This window comes from Elaeis guineensis, chromosome 5 (assembly GCF_000442705.2).
Source record: "Elaeis guineensis isolate ETL-2024a chromosome 5, EG11, whole genome shotgun sequence".
Classification (NCBI taxonomy): domain Eukaryota; kingdom Viridiplantae; phylum Streptophyta; class Magnoliopsida; order Arecales; family Arecaceae; genus Elaeis; species Elaeis guineensis.
This window is the reverse complement of record NC_025997.2, coordinates 108912516-108918908: the sequence shown is the minus strand read 5'-3', so window position 1 is coordinate 108918908 and position 6393 is coordinate 108912516. Positions and strand designations below refer to the sequence as shown.

Sequence of the window (6393 nt, the reverse complement as noted above, 5' to 3'; positions counted from 1 at the left end):
TGGCATATGAATGATATGTAGGAATATATTTTACTGAGTGTGACCACCTCCGGAGCACTCTGCTGTCAAGGGCTGCTCTAATGAGATATGGGTATATATGTCCCTCAGACCTGAGGCTGTCTTGGTGACTTGCAAGCAACTCACTGTGCTTTGGTATCGGACTATCCAAATTTTTAATTCAGTGATGAAAAATTTTTAGGTACAGTCAAGTACTTGTGAAGTCTGAGTGTGAGTCAAGATAGGATTGACAGCTCTAAGTAAAATTGGAGATGATGCATCATTGTGTTTCAATTTAGCAAAACTTTGGCCAAAATAATCCTAGTGAGGAGTCACAAGATTTTGAGATTGAGACACAATGTGGACCACTCATCCTGGGTTGACAATTTAATCCAAAGTCATCTTTGAGCATCGAATGTCAAAAAGATGAATTATACAGTAACTATATCCACATGGATTTTAGAGTGTTGCTGGGCATACATTCGATCTATCCGGACGTCGAGTCCTTTTGCTTGATGGTTACATCGATTAGTACAGAAATTATTCTTGTGCTACTGGTTTAGATTCGAATCTATGGGATCACATACATAGAAATACTTGTCTGATCAAATGACTGATTGATGATTATAAATCGTTGAAGGATTTAATTATCAATTTGATTGATCATTAATCCTTTACAAAGGTTACAATAAATTATTTACTAATGATTAGTAAATTAGAGGAACAAATAATTAACAATATGATTAATAATTGGCTCAATTTGATTGAGCAATGAAGATTGGATTAATTCTAATTGAATTGGATTCAATTAGATTGGCTTTGGATTAATTGGATGCAGTCCTATTGTATAATAGAGCTTGTTCCAATTGATCTCAGAGATCCAAAATCAAGTTAATGGGATTAGTTTGATATAGACTTTGATTGGATCTAATCCTATTGGATAATAGACTTGATTGGATCAAGCCCTATTATCAAATAGCTTCCCTGGTTGCAATCAAGAATCATTCTTTGGATCAATGGGGTTTTAATCTAACTAATTACAAATTCAATTGGGGCCTAATAATTGGGCTAGGATTCAATTAGTTAGTTGGTTATAACTAATTTCTAAGTTAGTTGGGATTGGGTCTAAGAGTTAGTTAGAGTTTGACTAAGATCTTGAATCTTATTTGGAATAAGACTAAACCCAAACTAAGCCACCCCATGTGATAATTATATCTCCACGCCACACCTCTCTTTCACCATGGAACATATTTCTCACGCCCCTTTTGTGTGCCCTCTCCTTTATTCCATGAAGAAAAAGGAGGCATCCTCCCTTCTCTCATGTCGCCCAAAAAGAAAAGGTAAGAGAAGGGGGCGTCCAAGAGTTGGATGCCCCATATCTTATACATCTTGTCTCTCCTCTTCTCCTCCCTTCTTGAAAGATTTTTTAAAATCTTTTATTATTAGTTTTTGGGCATCAAAGAGAGAATTTTCTGCTAGTTTTATAGTAGAAAATTGGATAAGAAAAATTTTTTTCAACAAGAGAAAGAGAAGGAAGAAGAAAGGTTCTTCTTTCTTGTGCGTAGCCTTGCAGAAGAAGGAGTTCTTCTTTCAGATTTTTTTAATTTTTTTTTAAATAAAAATTAGATTAGATTTGATTTTTAATATAAAAATTTGAAGAGAAAATATCAAAAAAAATTTGGTTGGACGTTTGGGGCTTTTTGAAGTTCTAGATCAAGGAAGAAGATCCATCTTCTTTCTTGTGCGTAGCCTTGAAGAAGAAGGAGTTCTTCTTTCAGATTTTTTTTTATTTTTTTAAAAAATAATAATTAGATTATATTTAATTTTTAACATAAAAATTTGAAGAAAAAATATCAAAAAAATCTGATTAGGTATTTGGGGATCTCTAGAGTTCTAGATCAAGAAAAAAAAGGAAGAAGAAGAGAGAAGAACAGTTCTTCTCTTGGATCCCTCTTTTAAATTTTTTTAGATATTAAGATTTTATATGATTTTCAGTATAAAAAATCAGATTAGATCTGATTTTTATCATAAAAAATTAGAGAAATTTTTTTTTTCTTAAGGGCGTGAAAGGAAGAGAGAAAGGTTCTCTCTTATGCATGAAAAATTGAGAAGGAAGGATTCTTCTCTTGATCTCTATTGTAGAGATCAGATGCATAGATCTAAGAAGAAAAAGAAAAAGTTTTCTTATTCTTCATCTCCATTATGTTTCTCTTAGATCAGCCAAAGGATGGTGTCCTTGCGAGCTAGCACTTTTGGAGAGATCGATCAGCTTAAGGATTTTGTGTGGATACCTACAGAGGTCGGACATGTGTATGGCTATCAAGCATCATCAAGAATCATCTATCATAGATTTTGAATGCGGTGATTTACTACCCACGCTCAGGTATGAGATTTTGATCTCAATTAATTTTTAGATGTAATCTAAATATGAATCAGATATGATCTAATTACACATAGATATGTTCTGCACTTGCTAAATTTTAGATTTCAGATGTGTATATATGCATATTAGTTTATGTCATAGATTCTGTATGGTGATTTAGATTTGATCTATGCATGTATTATAGATTAAATTATTTAATCTATGCATATTTCGCTGTAAAATTTTTGAAAATGCATGCACATCACCCGCCACGCTTCTCTTCAAATATCATATATATTCATAGAAAGTCATATAAGATATTAAAAAATTAAATATATTGTTCAAGATGTCATATATAATCATAAAAAATCATATACATTGTTCAAGATATCATATATATTTACAGAAAGTCATACAAGACATTAGAAAGTCATATATATTGTTCAATATGTCATAAAGGCATAGAAACTCATATATATTATTCAAGATATTATATATATTCATAAAAAATAATATAAGATATTAAGAAGTAATAATATTATTTTTTTTTATTTTATGGAAGGAAAAATATTTTTGTCACTAAAAATTGGAGAAAGAAAAAACTTAGCGTCACTAAATGTCTATCTCATTATTAAGTGTGCCACATGCTCTATTAGGCATTATGCTCCACATTAATTTTGTTGCATCACACACAATGCACAAAGACTTTCTTTAAGTTCTTTCATGTAGGTTAAAATAATTTTTGATGGAAGAATTTCAAATTGATCAGAAGAAAGATTTACACATACATTTTCTCACTTAGTCCAGTCACACTTCAAAATGATAACTTGTAATAATATATGCATCTTAAATTGTGCTAACAATATGCATTAATGAATTTAGCAAATTGTGCCATTTTTGTCATATCATTTTCAAGTAATTGTATTTTTGTTATCTTATTCTTAAAAAATATCTTAAGATATATACATTTACTTTCATGCTCTAATGAGATTCATTTCCTATATATGTCAATCTTAATAGTCTAAATAAATTAGGATAAATTACAAACCTCCTTGAGGTTTATCTTTCGCGATCCCTACAACATCTATCTTTACTATATTTGAAAAATTTCGTACGCTTCAAATGTAGCACGTCCCTTCTTATTTTTACTAGATTTTATAAGATGTGAAAGAATCGATTTCAATAGTTTGAAATACCTACACTTACACTTGTAAGATATGATAGTGTTACTTAAAAAATTATAGGATCACAAAATGATCAAATTATCTCCCATATTTTTAACAAGGACTCAGACCTTAATAGCTGATTGATGCTGCAAGCCTACAATCAACTCAGACTGCCACTTGATTGCTATGGAAGATGGCATGATTTGGATGTCCCTATGGGATCAACTTCAAAGCCAGCTCATATTGCTATAGTGCTCCCACACAGTCCCATACCTAGAACAATTGGTTCCCTTCCTCCTTGAGCTCGTGCTCGCACTGTAGCAGAGTGGATGGATCCAAGACTTCGGAACTGCTGCCATTCAGTGCGGCCATGGGGGCTGGCATGGGCAAGGATTGTCTGGCAACCAGATTACCTCCATTCTTCTTCTTCTTCTTTCAGCCACTAGCTTCCTCATTCATTCTCCTACCTAATAAGAAGACCACCATGATCACCACAATAATCCCAATCCACCCGGTGTGAGAGAGAAGAGGAGAAAAGAAAGGGAGTGCTTTGGAGACTTACAATGAAGTCTACTAGCCTATTGTTAGGATAATGAGTTCATTCATTGAAATTCGACAAATAATAATGGAGCAAAGGGATAAATTGGAGTTTCGATATAGAATGGTGGTGGAGGCAAATGGAGTTCTGGGGCTTTATCTTCTCTCTGTAGCATAACACTTAATACATAGGAAAAGATCGAAAGGGCGAGCATTTACGTGATTCTAAAGTATTCATGGCTGAGGGCTCATCAAGGGTTGAGTGCTTGCCACATTGGAAAGTCTAAGGTAAGGTTATGAGTGTGCAAAGAGATTGTCTCAATTGGCTTTCGAGCATGCATCACTTTAGGAAAGTTGGGACCATTTGAGTTGATGAATGGATGGGGCTTTGAACCATTAGTTTCTATAAATCTATTAATTATTTGGATAAAAATATCAGGGAGGTGCATCTCCTCTATGAGCTCTGCCATGGGAACATCATTGCTCTATACCGGGTGTGGATGAATGCTGAGTAGAACACCTTTAACTTCATCATTGAGCTCCATACCTCCGACGACCTCCATGAGTACCAGAAGCTCCACCGCCACATCTCTCTCAAGGCTCTCAAGAAGTGGTCCGGCTTGATCCTCATTAGCCTCGACTACCTCACAACCACGACCTCAGCTACAGCAACATCTTCAACAATAGCAACATTAGCCATGTATGACTGCAAAACAAAGCCCTTTCAAACACCAATGCCGGTGCCAATGTTTTAATAGGTGGATGGTTGCAGGTGAACATTGGGGACTTGGGGTTGGCGGTGATCATGGGGAAGAGCCATACGGTGCACTCGATATTGGGGACACTGGAGTACATGATGTTGGAGCTGTATGAGGAGCAATAGACAAAGCTGGTGGACATCTACTCATTTGAGATATGCGTGTTGGAGATGGTGATGCTAGAGATCCCCTATAGCGAGTGCGATAGCATCCCCAAGATCTACTACAAGGTCATGACTAGGGTGTGCCGATGGCCTTGGGCAAGGTATGTGACCCTGAGGTTCGGGCCTTCATGGGGTACTACCTCACCATGCCCCATGCCTGGTCCTCCTCCATCAAGCTCCTCAGGGACCCTTTCTTTAGTGGCTTGGATGATGACAAAATCTCATATTGTTGAATGTATGTCCTAGAAGTCAATCTTGACTGATACATATCATATTTTTAGGATATAATTTTATATTTAACAGATAGTTATATTTTCATTCATATTTTATGTATCCATGAATCATCTAAGAGATTAACAAAATGATGACATATATTCTCAGAGAGTTGAGAATTTGAGATATATATCATTGATAATTAAAATTTTAAATTACTTCTGATCATAGGATCATCATGGAGATGGTGATTGATTCAGATAGATCGGTGCATGGATTGCTTCCTTCAGATAGATGAGTCTCTAGTTTTTGATGTAGAGACACTGTAGTAAGAGTGCAAATAATTATTAAAAAATAACTAGCACTGAGCATGATCAATATAAGAAGTCATATGGATGTCTGTTCACTCGTTAGTGACTTTTTCGATGCTGCAGTAGTGTGACTGGTCCTTTGACCTACGATGTTATAGCTGCTCGCAGTGAGGCAGCTGGAGTTTGACTATACATAAATATTAACTTAATAAGTCTTTGTAGTGGATATTGGTGATAGTTGATCCACTGTAATAGTAGGATGCACATCTAGATAGAATCTATCGATCCTGATAAAGAGTAGTAGTCCTATGAGATTTAAGAGGCTAAGTCCTTAAGTTTATAGCCATAGCAGTGTGATTGATGAAAAAGAGTTTTCATGAGAATCACAGACGGACTTGAACTAATTGAATCTATCATATGATCGATGTTGAGGTATGATGATTTATCCATAACTTGCCATCTAATCAGAACTCACGATAGAAGGACTGTATCATACATTAACTACACCTAGAGGTTCATCATATTTTATTCTGCTGGATTACCACTATATACTGCGAGGTGTCACTGGTGGATTATAAGATCCATGAGCATCATCTTGATGATCGATAATCCTGAATAGGTAGAGTTGGAATAATTTTGACCCATCAAAAGAAGTTTCGATGATATTGTGATAGAGATCATAATATATCTCACTACCAGTCAGAATAGAGCCTATGGGGTCACACACAAAGAGGCTTTTGACTGATCAGATAGTTGAGTTGCGATTATAAATCACAATAGGATTTAATGATCAATATGATTGATGATTAATCCAATATAAAAGTTGTAATTGTTAAACTTACTAATGTTAGTAAGTTGTAAGATGATCAATTAGCAATTGGATTG

The 6393-nt window shown here is 34.9% G+C and overlaps 1 pseudogene; it reads left to right on the top strand.

The window, feature by feature from the left end:
* The first annotated feature begins 3895 nt into the window (after positions 1-3895).
* LOC109505846 (probable serine/threonine-protein kinase WNK11) lies at positions 3896-5217 on the top strand (annotated as a pseudogene).
* The last annotated feature ends 1176 nt before the right edge of the window (positions 5218-6393 follow it).